Raw genomic sequence first — 18,371 nt, 5'->3', positions numbered from 1 at the left:
GAGGAAACTCCAGCAAACTACAATGGCTTCAGAGGAGCAGGAGAAGCAGTCGCCCAAACAACCGCCCAAAATCTCCATAAAGGAGATTTTATCTGAACCAGGCCTGGTTTCATGAGAATTCCTCTGGATTGGGATTTGGACATTGTAGACCTGACAGTAGGTTTAATAGGATTTACTGAAAGTAAGTTTTTTTTTTCAGAAACAGGAATTAACTGCAAAATTTGATTATGTTTAAAGATGTGCATGAGTATATGTGTATCTTTCTGTTTGCATGTACTGTATCTCTCTAACAACTTCTTCAATTGTTTGGATTAAAGCTTGCAATTTTTTAATGCCAAAGTTACCAAATCATATTTTGTTGAATATACCATTAATTCCTGAGATTCTATACATATAAGACTTCAACTCTATTTAAAAATAAATGAGTCAATAAAATGTAGCTAACTCTTACTTATCACCATTCTATGAGTTATTAAAACAATCTCTATTATTGGTCCTAAAATATACTTGAATTTATGCAAAATATAATAGAAGCATGTAAAACTGTAAGCCTATTCTTTCCCTTTTTAATTTTTTAATGAATGCAGACCCCATCACTGTGATTTCTAAAATTGATTTAATTGTCCATCTATCCTCAGCTGAACATCAACTGTTTTATTTAAATGCACAATATTTTTGGTGTGACTACTTTAAGATGCAAATGTTTAATGTCTGAAATCTAATTAGGAGCCATTTAAGAAACTTTCCTAGAGTACGTGTGCTTTCTCCTTTGTCCTTCCAGTTCCTATTCTTGGTAACTGTGGCAAAAAAGGGATGGGACAGAAAAATCATGCTTATGTGTTGCAAATTATAGTAGCATCATAGTTTGTGTGTATACATTTCTGTAAGAGACACAATAGAATACAAAAATGGCCTTGATCATTCACTTTTTAAAGCAAGAGGATAGAAAGAATGGGAAGAAAGAAGATTTTATAGAATTTAATGACTTGTGACTATTGAATATCATTTGCAAAAGGAATTTTGCAGCAACTTGATTGGCTTCTGATTTCCTGCTGGCTTCCTTACTGACTTTGCTTGTGGAAAGCCAGCAGGGAAGGTCGCAAATTGTGATCACATGACCACGGGACGCTGCAATGGTCAGAAATCTGAGCTGGTTGCCAAGCTCCCAGATTGCAATCACATGGCCACAGCGGTGCTGCGACGGCTGGAACTTTGGGGACCAGTCTTAAGTACCACTTGTTCAGTGCTGTTGCAAGTTTGAATGGTCGCTGAATGAGGACCACCTGAAATTATAAATTAATGCAATATGAGATGTCCATTTTTTTATTATCAGCAGCTTTGTCATTACAAAGCATTGGAAAACCAAAGGATATGTGTTTTTATATCAATGGTATTTAAAATTGTGTGAAACAGTAACAGCACTGATGTTAAAAAATCTCCACAAAACAGGACAAATTCAGCTGTATAATAAATATTGCATATAAATATTGAATATGGTTACTGAAACTATCTGTGCTTCTTCTTAAGATCACATGTTTCAGTGTATTTCCAATTAATATGTTTTCTATTTGTACCATTGCCATTATTGTTATTATTATTTTGGTTTTTCTTACATTTCACAAAAAGTATCTACTTTTTTTAAAAAAGGAAAAATCTGCAAATATATTGGCAAGTACTACACCTTGTAACTTCTGTTTGTGGAACAGCTATTTCCAACTTACAGGAATGCGAGAAAAGTTGTTCCTCCATATGCAGGAAATCATATGGCTCCTACCCTGATGATGCTCAAAGTGGTGCTGAAAACTAGGCTAATGGTTTGCTTCTTTGTTATTGTTCTTGCTTTTAAAACTATAAGTCACCCAGAAGCAGGTGGAGTCAGATAGCCTCTGTACTGAAAATTAAAATTAAAATTATTTGCAAGATCCATTTATGATCCACTGGCATTAAAGCACTAAGTCTGTATTTTTTCCTTACTCATTGTTATTCTTTCAAAGCCAATGGAATATTGGAAATAAATTATATAAAAGTGCTTGGGACTCTGTCTATCTGTGCATAAGTAGGATAAGTCTCTGAAAACAGAACGGAATGGGACCAAATGAGGCGTGGTATGTATAGCCAACAAAAGAAAGATCAAATTCAAAAATGGGTTGGATCTGGCCAAGGACTGTGAAGGAACAAAGGAATTCTCCCAGTGCATTCTTATGACACAGGCATTTTGATAGTGGGCCTATGTTCTCCCCACTCACCTTGGTCATACGAGCCAGGGTGAAGCTGCTATTAAAGGGCTGACCCAGACTAGAGTGTATGCAGCGTGTACTGTGCTTCTTAGGGCACACATCCAAAGCAACAGGGGTCAGCAGAAAGAGCTCAAAATGACCGTTTTGGAAAAACAGGACTTTTAACAGTATCGCTGAGCAAGAACTTGCTGAACTCATGTACATCAAAAAGTTTCAGGCAATCTCAGATGGCTCAACAAACACAATGGGTTTAACACATTACAATTGTTAATTGATATATATGGCCTTCTGATCTGTCTCCCACATAACCTGCATCTGCATAACCAACCTGTCTTCCACCTCACCCAATTTATAGTAAATCCTACATCAGTCTAGCTATTCTATGCATTTGATGAAATGATTAAAATCTGTTCATTGGAAAAAGTGCTACCAGACTTCTCCTGATTTTTTGGGGGATCATAAAAGAGCACAACTTTTTTGTTCAGAGAACTGAAACATAGATCGTTGCCCCAAAGTTCCTACAGTTTTTATATTAGAATTCTACCTTTCAGGAATTAGGTTATTTCCTTCAGATCTCTACTCCCTAAATTCATGGGGCCTTCCCCTAACATGTCTCTTCCATACCACATATGTTGCATTCCTTTGCTCAGAATGTGGCTTAGAGACTTCTCCAGCATAGGCAACCTCTAAATATACAGTCTTCAACCCCCCAAACACTCAATTATAGTGACCCTGGCTGGGAAATTCTGAGAGTTGAAGTCTACACAATGAAGGGTGATCAAGTTAGGGCATGTTACCATAGGAAAAGGTACAGTACCTTTTTATCTTTTTCTTTGTGAGTTGCAGTATTAAACCAAAATTGTAGGAAGAATTTGTTAGAGATACCCAGAATTTTAAGCCATGCCTTGTTTTAATCTTGTGTGTATGGGCCTTCAAGTCAGTGTTGACTCCTGACAACTGCCTGGACAAGTCCCTGCAGTTTTCTTGGCAAGATTTCAGAAATGGTTTGCCATTGCCTGCTTCCTAGGGCTGAGAGAGAGTGACTTGTCCAAGGTCACCCAGCTGGCCTGATGCCTTAACCACTACACCAAACTGGCTCTTTTAATCTTAATTATCGGCAAAGCCACAATGGCTGTTTATACAGCATGCTAAGCCCAAACCAAGAAATACATTATGACTTAGCACATTATGTGAATCCAGCAATGGTATAGACTTCCTAGCCAGGATAGTTTTAAGCTTTAATAGAGCTACAGAGATAGGAATAGACAGGAAATGACTGTTGGAAAAGAGGCCAACCAAATCTTTCTTCAAACTTTCATCAACATTAAAGGGAAGCAATGGAAGCTTGAAGATTCTCAACTCTTTCATAAGTTATGTGCTGACTCATAATGAGAGGTCATCCTTAACATTCAAACAAGCCCATGACAATTTTATATCCTTGGACACCAATCAACAGCAAAATAACATTTCTTGCTGTCTCTATTGTTCAGTAGTGGGTGCAGAAAACTTGCCATTTAATGGGTTTAAAAAGCACTGTTTCTGCGGTGTTGTTTTTCAGGGAAACAAGTCAACGTGCGTGGGAGTCCTGTTGGGAGGAGATTGACTGACCTCAGCAGGAGACGGAAAGAAAGCATTCTTCAGGATGAGGCAGGGAAACACTGTCTTTAATCAAAGCAGTTCTCCAAAGAATCAATAATAGGTCAACAAACCAACCCAGAAATAAGCTAGGACTTGTTCAAAGAAAACTGAAAACCTTTCCTCTCTAGATCAGGTTAACTCTTTTCTGCCACGTAACATATGCAAGATGGCCCCCATACCTCTCCTCATAAATCTGCTTGCAAAAGATTCACTGTTTTTCACCTGGGACCACATCCCCAATTACCTTTTTCGATACGCTGGAGTTACCATATCAATTTTTCACCATGCCAAGCTAATATTCTTCCCTGAAGAGGCTGACCTACTAATCACAAAATCTGTCATTTGAGTTACACTTCTGCCTTGGAATCTTGATGAAGTTTTGTAATAAGCCATTATGACTTACTCTCTGTCTCCCAAGTACAATTTAAGGATGGTAATATTAATCTTCAACTGGTTGATCAAACTTTAATTAACTAATTAAAGGTGATCTAATTTGTCAGACCATGATTTTTTTCAAACAGCTACTTACAGCGTTGATCTGGAAGCTCTAGCTCTCTTGACCAAGTCTATCATGTTCAAGGGACAACAATATACTCCACCAAAAGGGTCACTTGGTGGTTTTTTCCTTAGGGCACAAGGTATTCTGTGGAGTATCCTCACAGCAAGCAATTTAGTTCATGTGAGAGGCTTACTATGGGATCTGATGAGCTGTTGCTATTTGTTTCATTATGGGAATTATTCACTATCCCTACTGAAGAGTGTTCATGGGACAAAGTTTATCTGAAAGAAATAGGTAACTTTTACTTCTTCAGAGAGACTGTAACAAAAAGGATGAAAATCACTAAAAAATATTGAGATAATTGCTGTAAGAAGTCTTTAATAATTTCATACATAAATTGTAAGCCTTTAACTTTTCAGTCTAATCCTACACCATTTTTTTTTTAGATTTTTATCCTGCCTTTATTATTTTTATGAATAACTCAAGATGGCAAACATACTTAATCCTTCCTTCTCCTATTTTCCCCACAACAACCACCCTGTGAGGTGAGTTGGGCTGAGAGAGAGGGATTGGCTCAAAGTCACCCAGCTGGCTTTCATGCCTAAGGTGGGACTAGAACTCACAGGCTCCTGGTTTCTAGCCTGGTGCCTTAACCATTAGATCTTATCCAAATGAACACCGACATGGGAGGGGAGAAGCTATCACATTTCTGTGTGTGCTTCTCTCCTTCTGTGTCTCTCCTAGAGACTGTGCAGCAGTTATTTTTATGAACGTGACTGACACATGTCTTTAGCAAAATCTGCATGCAGAGATAACAAGGGGAGGATCCTTTCTGGCAGGGTGTTTATCCCTTCAGAGGTGTGCTTCCCTCTTATCTTGCCTTAAGAGACTTGTAGGACTGCTAGGTAAAGAAACATGCGCAGGGACATACTTTCTTCTAAGAAACTGTGATATCTCAGCTATGGCTGATGTAACCAAGTTGGCTAAGGACTTGTCCTTTTAGTGTGCATTCTGCTTGGTTCAGGTAAGTTGGGTGATTCATTGTCTTTTTCTAATATGTTTTCTGACAAAGCCACTTGGGCTAGATCAGATTGGAACTGGTATACAATATCATTTGGAGGGTGGGAAGTTCCCCAGTGCTGGCTTATGCAAATAGGAGATTGTTGGCACTATCTAAAAAGAAGCATTTTCCCTTCTGCCACCTGAAGGAGAAATGTGTCTTTTAAGGGACTAATGCGCATCATTCAAAAACAATTATATTATACATCTTGTTTCAAAATATTTTAGTGATATGAAAATTGAATTAATGGATTAATCAACTAAAATACATATGATTAATGCATTTATCACCTAAAATGCATATGTCACTGGACCTGGGATCAGGAAGTGAGGCTGAGTCCATGCATTGGCTATGTTAATTGTGATTGATGGGTCTTTTTAAACCCCAGCTGCTGTTTTATACATATTGTTTTGTTTTCTGCTTTTATATTTTTAACACTGTTAGTCATCCAGAGTCATGAACTTGAGATAGGCGGCCATATACATTGGATGGATGGATGGATGGATGGATGGATGGATGGATGGATGGATGGATATAGAAATGATCTTTCATGAGGTTGAAGCTCCAATAATTGCTAATGTTACTGGAAGGATGAACTTTGAGCATTCCAAGTGCCTTACATAAATATTTGGCAGTAGTAATAATATTAGTAAATACCAGTGCAATTCTTCCAAATACAACATGAATTTTCATTCAAGTGAAAAATATACCATGCAAAACTAATGTTACTAAAATTATTTGGTGATGTTATCCTTTCATGTTGTGGTGTTCATACAATCCATTATGAAATCTTTGCAGGCAGAAATCCCAACTCTATTATGGAAACCACTGCTTCAGCTTCCTATAGTTAAGACTACAACAGTGGTACATTTGGGAGTTTTGGTAGTGCAGAAATTATAAAGTATATTCATGGAAATTTACCACAACCTCTGCACTCGGCAACAATCAATAGAGGTAAGGAGGAAGCTCTTTGTAAGTAAGAATCAGCATTCAGCTTTGGCTCAAATGGAGGAAAGTTAATGGCGATGATTTTTTCCTCTGACAAACCCCAGAGTTTATAGTGGGACAGTTTGCAACTGCATGCATTCTATGTCTGAACATAACCTTAACACATATCCAGATGGCAGTTTGGAAGATCATCTATTCCCATCTATCACCCGAAGTCCAAGAAGTGGCTGAGATACAGGGCTGCATTGCTACAACAGTTCTAAAGAAAAACTATCTGACTGTAAAATATAAGCAGGCTATATGTTCCCTTTGGATTAGATGCACAAATGCCAACCCAAGAAATAGGAATCTATCATGCTAGAGCATCTGTAGTGCAGATGGATGTTTATAATGAATCATTGTATAACACATTCAAGACCTAAGACCTAGGATTGAGTGTAAGGGTGATTGTTGCAGCAATGAGTTATTTGTTTGTTTCACAGCAACAAAATAAGGAAGGTATGAAAAATACTGATTTTTTTTAAAAAGCTTATTGATAAATTAGTTGTGTATAATGCAATAATTTTTAATTAAATATAATGAATATCTCTTGGAAATACAACACCCTTGATTGCATAGCTTTTAAAAGAATGGATTTGTACTGAAATGAACATTTTACTTTAAAAAAAATTAGTCCATACTTTAAAACAATATTTTATAAAAAAAAAAAATCTGATAATAGTTTTTAATCTTACAATTCTTTACTTTCCTATAGAGGGAGCTTTTTCTCCAGAAGATTCTGTTCAAAAATAAGCCGCTGAAGCAAAGTCAAGGAAGAAAAATTAGTTTGCACAGCATGTTAATAGTAGAAAACTGCCCTCTACAGTCTACTTCCATCAAGGCACATATTGTTGCATTTGCAATCTACTGACTTTTATACAGTCCAATTTTATACCTTTACCCAGATGTAAATTAATCTGGGTAAATTAATGTTAATGTTAATTCTTTGTTATTAAGTTTCTTCTAGTTTTGGGTATGCATCCTGAAAGGTCTTTGTAAGGTAGACTTGTGTGAACAGATTTTTATAAGATAGACTCTAACAGAACAAGAAAAATTGAAATGTCCTATGTGAATCCTCTGCAGCCATCAAAAAACACTTTCCCTTAAGAAATAAGCATCTAGTTCCAGGAAACATCTACCTGGTAAACTATCCTACATCTTATCTTTGTGTGTGTGTGTGTGTATGCACACACACCCCTTGATTGATTAAACTATTATAGATGGCAGAGGCTAATATCTTTGGGCCCATCTGGGATGATCATGACATAAGGAAGATTACAACTTGGCCAATAGGATGAGTAATTCATAAAGAGCACGAGTTAATGAATGAAACTGAATTCAAGAATGAATACACTGTATTGTGGGTTAGTGAAACTAAGAGAAAGGGAGGAATTTATTTATCTAAATGAAGGTGAACTGATCTTTGGAGTGATGTTGATGAAAACAGTGAAATTGTAAGTTAAATTATGTATGAAATCATTAAAAGTATTTCAGAAAATATGAATTAGTGTTATCTAGGTTATTGTGGGTGCAAATGAAAGTAGAAATACACAAGTTGGTGCTAGTTGCATGGTATGCTCCAGTGAAAGGTGATAGTGGAAGAAAAGATACATGTTTGGATAAGAATTATGCAACACACTGAAAGAATGCAATTTAGAGGTAAAAATGGGTGGGTAGTAACAAGATAAGAGAGCACAAAAAAGTCATTGGGCCATTTCAAGATGGGAGGATTATTAAGGGTGGTGACTGATAAGTATCTTTTTAGAAAAGTCTGCTTTGACTATGTGGTTTAAGAATACATACATATACTGTATACACAGCACAAATGGATGAATATCAGTCTAAAATCATGACTGAGCTGATTGTTTATGATGAAATATTGAGAGAATTAGAGGACACAAGAGCAAGAAGTTTGGAAAGTGGGACAGGCCCTTATTTGATAAAGACTTGGGTAACTTGGGGAAAATAGACATAGAAGAAAAAGAAAGTATTGAAAGAAACTAGAATGAAAGTAGAATGAGTGCAGGGAAAGCAAGTATGAATCCCATGTGAAAAAAAAATTAGAAAATAGATGAATTTGCCAATATGATGAAAGGAAAATGAATGCATAGAAAGAGGATGTGAAGTGTCACAGAAATATGTGGAGATGCATTAAGGAAAGCAAAAAGGAGGAGGAGGAGGAGGAGGAGGAGGAGGAGGAGGAGGAGGAGGAGGAGGAGGAGGAGGAGGATGCTTGGAGAATGATGAAGTGAAAGAAGCTGTGGATCAGAAAAAATGCATATAAGATAATGAATGAACTCATGAATAATGAGATCTGCAAAAATGAGGATGAGATAAAGGTATTATAATGTGCAAATGGAGAAAATGGTCATTGCAAAGAATGCACTCAAATACATCAAGGAATAGTTAAAATTAGAAGAGGCAAAGAAAATGAACAATGGGTTTGATGGAAATAAAACAATTATTTTGAAAGAGGGTGAAGAGGGCAACACAAGGAGCCTCCAGCAGAGTTAATGGAATTAAAAATGCAAATGATGAAGTGATTTGGGAAGTGAGATCATGTTGGAAGTATTTTAGTAAGAATGGAATTGAAACAAATGTTATAAATATTAGCATCCAAGAAAACACTGCCCAAAGTGTAAAATATACAGTACATATAGTAAAATAAAATTCTTACATACATACATACCTACTGTAGCATGCTATTCCCTTTTGGAATAAATACCACTATGCATAAAAAAGACTAAAAGATGCTCAGAAACGGACTAAAAACAGGCAAAGAAAAAGAGACAAGAAAAAGGAAAGGAAACATAGTGAAAAGTAGTTTATAACAGCAGCATTCACTATATTTTCCATCCTTAAAAATTATCACTCTTTCTACCATTTCCATATATCATTTCATACATTGTCTTTTGTACTTTAAATTTTCATGTCTTTCTTTTGTTAAGACCTCAACTTACTTTTTTCATTCTGTCAGTCAGGTTGATATTCAGGCCACATTCATTCAGGATTCATTCATTCTTGACCCTATATCTTACTCTTTTACAGTACATATTTAAGTGCCCAACCCCATTGCATTCAACTTATTGAAGACCACAAATTACCCACTACCTTTCTGGTAGCACTGGCATATCTTACAATTTCCTCATCTGTTTCCCTATTATTTGTAAACATTTTATAAATGTACAGAAATGTATTTTCTTATTCTAGTTGTTCGTATTTATATATATAAACTGCAACTGTTCATGCTCTTTTCCCTGACCAACACAACTACTTTGGCCTTTGATACATTCATTTTCAGATCCATACTCCTGATTGCATCATACAATCTGTCCAATATCCTCTGCAAATGATTTGAGTTCTTCGCAGAGAGCATGGTATCCTCGCATACAAAAGTAAAAAAAAGGTTCACATCCTCACCCAACATACTTTTAATGCCATCATAAGCATTCCTTATATATTTATCTGTTACTATGTTAAATAATCAACGGGACATCAAAGTATTCTATTTTGTGCTCATGTATAATTTACTTCTATAATATACCACTCTGCACATTCAGCAACCAGTTTGCGACTCCATATTTATGCAAAATGTTACATAACTTAAATCTTTATAATTATGTGCTATCAAGTAGGTGCTGACTCTTAGTAATCACATGATAGATTTTCTCTTTCAAGTCTTCCAATGGTATATCCATTGCCACTGTAAATGAGTCCATCCACCTTGCTGCTAGTTTTCTTCTCTTTCCTTCCACCTTTCCCAGCATTACAGACTTTTCCAGAGAGCTAGGTCTTTGCATAGTGTGTCCAAAGGTTAATAATTTAAGTCTGGTCATTTGGTTCTCAAGTGAGAACTCTGGGTTGATTTGTTCAATGATCCGTTTGCTTTCTTGGCTATCCATAATATTCTCTGGAGATTTCTCCAGCACCAAAGTTCCAAAGAATAATTACTCTTTCTATCCTGCTTCTTCAAAGTCAACTTTTGCCCCCATAGAGTGTCACTATTGCTTGCACTATTCTGATCTTTGTAGGTGTAGACATCCTGGCATCTGAATATCTTTTCCAAGGCCTTCATGATTATTCTACCAAGTGCTACTCTGTAATTGATTCCTTTATAACTGATTAGTCGATCCTAAAAAACACAAATCATCCACCACTTCAATATATTCATTGTCAATTCTAAACCTGGTTGCTGTATCTGTTGTCATTAGTTTGGTCCTTTTTATATTTAATCTGAGTCCCATTTTTTTCACTGTGCTCCTTGACCTTTATTACTAGAGCCTTTTCAGACATTTGCATTTCCAGCTATGACACTATTTTCAAAGTAGTGTCATCAGCATAAGGCAGATTATTATCTCTTCCTCCAGTTTTAAAACCATACTCATCTTCTTCCAGTCCAGCATCCCTCAATATATATTCAGCATACAGCTTGAATAAATAAAGGGAGAGTATACAGCCTAATGAAAGTCTGTTTACTTGATTATATTCATATGAAATCATTAGTTCATAAAGGATTAAATAAATTTTAGGCTGCAATCCTATATTTACTTATCAAAGTAATCATAGGCTTTAATTGATCAATTAATTGGTGAAGCAATAGACACATAGTCATATGAAAGAATTTATATTCATGCATGTGTGCACTTGGGTATTCTTAGATTTTAATGAGGCTCATATGTGAAATTCTCAAGTAAAAGAGGCAATGAGAGCGCTAGCTACTTTATTTGGTGGTTCTCTGCTCCTACGTTGTGCATCACCATAATAAGCAGGAGACAATATGCAGCACTAGTGAGGGGTGCCTGCCAATAATTGTAAAAAAATTCCACTGCTCCAGGATTACCCTGGAAAGGTGGTCTAGTGGAATACAAGGATTCATATGGTGGTGGTTAGCCATGATCTACATAAATCTGGTACTGGCACTGGTTCTGAAACAAGCCAGCAGATGGGGAAGGACAATGCTGTGGGCATTCTCTCTCTCTCATTGCAACAGTATGAAATTCAATTCATTTGGCAATTGATTATAATAGTGTTTCATTAGGCTAACGTATGAGGCAAGCCATCACACTTTTTATTTATTTGTATTTACACAACACAGGGCAGCTTGAAAATAATTTTAAAAGCAATCTAATTCTTAAAAATAAAGCCAATTACAAAAAAAAATACAATTACATAGCATGCAGAAAATACTAATTTTCAACCAGGAGGGAGTAAACCAGCAGAAATAAATATAATAAAAGGATCCATTGCACAAAAACAGAGTGAATGTTAAAATATGAATAATAATAATAATAATATTAATAATCCTGTGCAGCCAACTGCTAGACACATGCACACATCAAGCCACATGGTTTGGAAATGCAGAATGCCAGGGATTTCTGCCAGGAACAAACCAGGGTGAATCTGCATGACTAATTTTATGTTTGTTTATAGTAACACTCTTAGTCAGAAGTGTCCAGCATTTTTTTGGTATAACATAGTAAGCCCTATGTAAACCATCATAGCAGGTCGCCACCCTCGTTGACATTGATTGAGCTCAAAAATGCTCAGCAGATCTGGTTAAACCACCAGGAACTCCCAGAGCTAGAGATTAAGCTGGGAAAAAAATTCACATCCCAGAAAAATACAATAGTAAATGACTTCCAGATTGTTGTCAAAACAAACAAAAGCCTTGGGAGAATACATATAGTCATCAATTCAGGGAAGACTTTACCTTATATAAACTAGAGATGAGAGTTTCCTAATGTTCAGAAGGGGAGACAAATTATCAACTGTTCATGGACACATTTACTAATAATGATCAAGCTTGGTAAATATGGCCATAGAGTAACCCTAAATTCAGAAGAAATTTAGAGGAGCTTTGTACAGGTACTGCAAATTATAATTAAACTGCTTTACTTAAAGACAGATCACTGGTATTCCAGGAATCTAATTCCCAGTACTGAACTAATCTGCTTCTAAGATAGAGCATTCGTTCTAGAAATACTACAAAGAATTATGATTTCTTCTTTTCTACTTACACTATAACAGCATGATAGTGCTATTTTCTCCTTTCCTTGTTTATAAGCTATTTTTGTGTTGTATGTGTGATCTATTATTCTTTAGTCTAGACTTATACACTGAATAATAGTAGTTCAGGACCTGAACTACTCTTTTCTCTAAAATGCACATTCAGGTACTTATTTTCCAGGTGGTACTGCATTTATGGTATGCTAGAGGTGTGCATAAAACAATCCTTGGAAACTCCCTGTTTATCTCTAGGGTTGGTTTGTTTGCTTGAGAGCTATATTAGGTACATTTTAAGAATACAATCTAAAACTTTATGCATTTTTTGTTAGTTAGATGAAGCTTTCATATGACTGCAACATTCAATTGTATATCCTTAAAAGAATGTGGCTTTCAGCTGAGGCTTTAATTTCCAGAAATAGAATTTTGCAATTTGATATTTTGCACTGTTACAGTTGCGTTTGAAATTACCATCTTCCTGACTTCTTGTTTCATGAAAATGTGCTACTAAACTACTCTCAATTAATGTTTGAGACAGGGTCAGAAACAAGATAGTACGAATAAATGCTAATCTTGAATCTTTCTTCTTGGGTACTACTTTACTTCTACCAAATTATGGAAGGTTCCCAAGTTTATTTTGATTGAAAACAATGAAGAAATTCATATGATTTTGCACACTATCACACATTTTCAGAAGAAAAAAAAATCCTAGCATAGGTGGTTTAAAATCCTCTTTCTCTATATGAAATCTTCCTCTGAATGGCTAAGCTCAGTATTTTCCAGGTTACATGCAGAAGTAGGCAGGGTGGCAGTGACTTTGCAAGTCCGTAATCTATGAAGTCTATTCTTTAACATAATGAAACACTCCTCCTGTATTCTCAACTTCATCCACTGGGCAATGATGTGGCTCCTGTTTATTATCTCTAACTTTCCTAATATAAACATTACTTAATTTATTTCTCTTCTTTTTCCATCTGTCAGAGGATTGGCTAGGGATGGCAACAGTTTTGAATTTAATACCTTCAATTCTGTATTTTGAAATAGAAGATCAATCATCATTTTCTTGTCTTTTTCTTCCCAGGAAGCTCTGAAAGAGTTTTCAATTCCAACTAACACTACTTCTGACCCAATTATACATCTATAAACTTCTGCCTTATTATATCTAACCTTATAATTATAACTAGATTAAACCTTATCCATATTTTCCCCTTCTTTAACTCCTACTATAGTCTTTATCCATATTCTTCAAACTTGTTTTCTTTTCATTCTTGGTTGTGGTATCAGGACATTTGGACTAGAATCATTTCATTCACAAGGATTCACTTCCGTATCTTCCCTGGTCAGTGGTAGTTCCTTATGGCACTTTCCTAATGCTTGGAAAACCTTCTACTCCTGAGACTGATAGCTGTGTAAAAATCTTTATTTCTACTTTTAAGTAGTCCCAATATCTTACTTTGTTTCCATACTACCTTCTGATCTTGTCCATCCATTTGTTTCATTTTATCTTGAAAGAATATATTTTTACTAATGTTCCTAGTTAATCATGGCAAAGAAATTATCCAATGGGTAGATGAACATGAAAGAAATAAACTTTTCACCTTCACACCCTCTTCCAAATACATTTCTGTGCCTTGTCATTAAAGAAATTTAAAATATGTAGGTGTGCTATGCAAATTATAGTAAGGTAAAGCTTAAATTGCATGCTTGCATTTGTGTTAGGAAGTCTTTGAGTCCCTCTGAACTTCAGGTTTTTCCCACAGAACATTTTTTTACTATTATACTCAAAACAAAATAGTAATCATATAGTGTGTGATAGTTTCTACTGGCTGGTCTCCATTTTATGGGATAAATTCATTTAGCAAAAGCAAAACATATAGATTCTTTAACTATGTTCTTAGATGAACACATACAACATCTTAAGAGTATTTATTTCCTTGACAGTTAGTATATCTCCTCCTGAATGGGAGGTGCCACAGATGCTGAACATTTGCCTGGAGGCTATCAAGGCTTGGTTGGGGAAAAATAGGCTCAGACTCATCCCAAGCAAGATGCAGAGACTGCTGATTTGAAATCTACTGATGGCAGGACAATTCCAAGTTTGACTTTCATTGAGGATGGTCCCCTACAGGGAACTATCTGTTTCTTCGGAACTCACCGCTCCTGCTTAAAAAGCAGGGGGAGGTCATAGTCAAGAGGGCCTTTGCTCATCTTTAGCTAGCATTATAATCTTATCTAATAGCATTATAATCTTATCTAGCACAGGATGTGCTGAGAACGATAAATTATAGCTGTAATTCTCTGTACATGGGCTGCCCCTGAAGACCACCCAGAAACAACATAATCAAAATGCATATTCTTATTGGACAGTTACAGTACTGTCATGTTGTATTGCTGATGCAGGAGAAGTGCTGATTGTCAGTAGTTTCCAGGTCCAATTCAAAATGGTGCTCACTAACCTTAAAATCCTGGAAAGCTAAAATACCACCTTTCCTGATAGACAGATAGATAATTTATACAGCTGCCCATCTCACAAAGGGACCCTGGGTGGTTTACCAGGATTAAAACACAGAAAAACCTACAACATATAACCTCCAGCCCAAGGATAAATAATAACCCCATTTACAGAAAAAGCATCATTAACAACACAGCTCATCTATCCACCTGGCCCAAATGCCTGGGGAAACAGCCACATCTTGTGAAAGACTAATAGAGTTAGCTTGCTTATATAATCCAGTAGCCAGGGAATGCCTTCTGTCCTTATATCAGGAGATGTAATAGGAGGTAGCACAAAATCAGGTGTCCTATATTGGAGTTCCTTTCCCTTGGAACAGGTTGCCCCCTCCCCTTTCACTTCTGTTCTCAAAGCCTTCCAAAGCTTGTTAAATCTTGACTGTTCCAGAAGGCCATCAGTGATTAATGCAGAGCCACAGATGCTAATGGTAATTCTTGATTTCTGTGTTGTTGTTAATATAATTCTGCAATTTGTTTTAATGTTTTGATAACTATACACTGCCTAGAGTCTGTTTGGATTGAGAGGATAGATGAATAGCATCTATCGATCAATCAATCTTAGCATTAGCATTTGTAATGTTCTGTGAAACCAACCCTTTCTTACCACTGTTCCTCCATAGATTCTACCTCCTCTAAATCCATTGTAATTTCCAACATGTGCATTGGCATAAATTCCTTTGCATTGTAGACAGCACAATGATTCTTTTGCAAACATGCTGTGTACAGCTAAATAGGTTTGTACTGAGAGGTTTCTTTGAGAAGGGAAGCCTAAATTCCCAGCTGTGTTGTGTTGCCTCTGAGGCATGTTTCCATTAGCAGTTGCAGATGGGAAGAAATTCTCTGGGGACTGAAAATTTACTCTTACTTTTTGTACTAAGCAGCCTGAAGAAAACTATTGGTTGAGCTTCGCTGAAAGCCCAATTGAATTTGCCAGCTCAGGATTTTGAGCTAATATTACTGGGCTAGGAAAAAACAACAACAACTTTTGGCATTACTATTTAGAATACAAAATCATCCCACAACATTGCAATGTATTTTGAATCATGGTGTGTTAACGAGTGGACAGAAATGTGCTTTGGAAAAAAAAAGATGTATTAAATCACCTCAAAGATTTTCTGAGGTATAAATTTTCTGGAGATTATTTTTCCCATATTTTCCCATTCTGTTTAGAAGAGCATAAAGACAGACCCTTCACATGTTTGTGCACATACATGCATATGTACACAATTTACAGATCTGGGCTGCATACATAAACAAACCTGGTAGCAAAATTAGAGTTCTCTCTTTGCTGCCATCCAGTTGTTGTGTGAATGTTTTCAGCCTAGATCTGGTAACTAACATGGTGTTTCTCAACCTTGGCCACTTTAAGATATGTGGACTTCAATTCCCAGAATTCCCCAGCCAGGATGCTCTAACACGTATGCACATGTGCACACATGCTTTCTTAATTCCGTATCTTTAAATGAGAATCATAGGGACTGCATTCCTTTCTAGGCACATTGCAATTAAGGATGGGCATTTGAAGCCCCCAGGTTATATGGCCCCCAAACTACCATTTGGTGGCTCTGAGAGCCTCTGACCATGATTGCTGTAAACTGACAGCACAGTTTCTCACTATTTTGATGTAAGGTTACATAAAAACTACTGGGCAAGCCCTAAAACTGAAATCTCACCATTAAAAAACAAAGAAATCCTTAAAACACACAATCCTGTCCACACTTGTAATGTCTTTTCACTTTGTAGCCCTTGGTCCCTGGAAAATTTTCCACTCCTGATCTAGATAGAAGATTCTGGCTTTCTTCCTTCAGCCCATTATGGTTGAAGAAAGGTAGATTTCTATCCAGATCAGGAGTGGCAAACTGAAAGAGACAGCGAAGACTACAGAATAGAACAAGGGTAGTTAGTTGCTTAGTCTGGCAAGAAATGTCTTCTTCAGTTTTATACCAGCATTAGCCTAGGTTGCAAAAAAGATACCTTACTCTATTGAGTTTTTCATGGACTTATATTTAGGAATATAAGAAACTGCCTGTTGGTTCTCTTCATGCCATTTGTCCATTGAACCCATACCAGACTAGATGGGGGCTCAGATGTAGCCCTGGACATTCCCCCAGATTCTATTGAAAATTTTGCTGGCATTAATTCACATTGCCAGTGTCACCACCTTTCATATTCCTTCCCTGTTTGCTACCTCCTACTATTGCCATTGTTCTATATAGACATCTTCAACATCCATCTTTGCATTTGTTTATTTTCTTACCTGCACTGCAATAAAACCTGGCATTACCATTTGTCTCTCCCTCATCCTGGTGTCTTCTCATATCCTTCCTCAACCCCAAGCAGGACTTCTCTCATGTAAGGTTATTTTTTATTAATATTTAATTACTGTAACTGAATTTTGTCCTGTGTCCCATCTTTATCTTTTTGATGCGGACATTCTTTTTTGTGGTGTGGCCCCCAACATGCTATACAAAGGCTGATGCAGCCTTTGGACCAGGGAATCTCGTGCATCCGTGATCTAGCCTTTTGCCTCTTCTAACTAGTACCAGTTCTCCAGGATCTTAGAAGCAAAATGTTCCTATCACCTCAAGAAACATGGCTAAGACCTTTCTCAAAGCAATCAGTGTCTGATGAAAGCAGGGGAAAATCAATATCCCCAAACTGTACAGTATCAATTATTGAGTTATAACTGCTCAGGAAATTTCCATACAGAACAGTTGGTTTTCTGGTAATAATCTATAAATGTTTAGGTTGACTGAGCCAGAATTTAGGCATTATATTCGTTTAAATATTCCATACCTGGGGTTCCCAGCATGGTGTCTGCAGGCACCAATTTGCCTATAAACACTTCCCTTGAAGTTTCATTCTTGTCCTTGCTGAAAAAAATGATTCTTTTAGCTAAAAATAAAGATATGGGAAGCTGGTGTGTTAAAAAGCAAAGGACTAGCCTCCTATTTTTTTTCTGGCTATGGCTCTGGAATGCAAATAGGCCCCACAGGCATTCTCAGAAAATAATAATAAAATATTTTAATAAGATAATATAAAATATTTTATTATTATTATTATTATTAATAATAATAATAGATTCTATGTTTCATTTAGAAAGGGGTCCACTTGCCTTAATATAAGTAAGCTAGGCACTGCCTTCATCAATCTGGATGATTTGTGACTAGCCAAGCTCATATGGTAGCCCTTTTATGAATAGACTAACATCTTGATCAGACTACAATATATTATCAAAGTTCCAACGAAGTTCACTGATCCAAAAAGGATGAGTTTCCTTTCTCAACCCTCTGCTAGGTTTACCTCTGGAAACTGCTCAATTAGTAAAATCTCCATTTATTGGATTTCCATTTAGTGGACTTCAGATACAATGAACCAAATCTAAACTCAGGAATCAGCCCCATTTAATGGACAAGCTTGCAAAGTCTGTTTCGTT

General features: G+C 36.4%; 1 protein-coding gene and 1 long non-coding RNA gene across 3 annotated transcripts in view; one reads left to right on the top strand and one right to left on the bottom strand.

Annotated features, from left to right (window-relative positions):
- KCNH8 (potassium voltage-gated channel subfamily H member 8) overlaps positions 1–18,371 on the bottom strand; it is a 180,139-nt gene that overhangs the window by 112,989 nt on the left and 48,779 nt on the right. The gene's annotated exons all lie outside the window — the stretch shown is intronic.
- Positions 5,276–7,832, top strand: LOC148214597 (uncharacterized). Its single transcript, XR_015797867.1, has 3 exons — positions 5,276–5,398; positions 6,233–6,388; positions 7,137–7,832. It is a non-coding gene; the product is annotated as an uncharacterized LOC148214597 (long non-coding RNA).

The sequence above is a fragment of the Python bivittatus genome, unplaced genomic scaffold (genome assembly GCF_059951505.1).
Source record: "Python bivittatus isolate LINGU-HERP-01145 unplaced genomic scaffold, Pbiv_v1 ctg000610_np1212, whole genome shotgun sequence".
In the NCBI taxonomy this organism is placed as follows: Eukaryota; Metazoa; Chordata; class Lepidosauria; order Squamata; family Pythonidae; genus Python; species Python bivittatus.
This window is presented reverse-complemented; position numbering and strand designations above follow the sequence as displayed.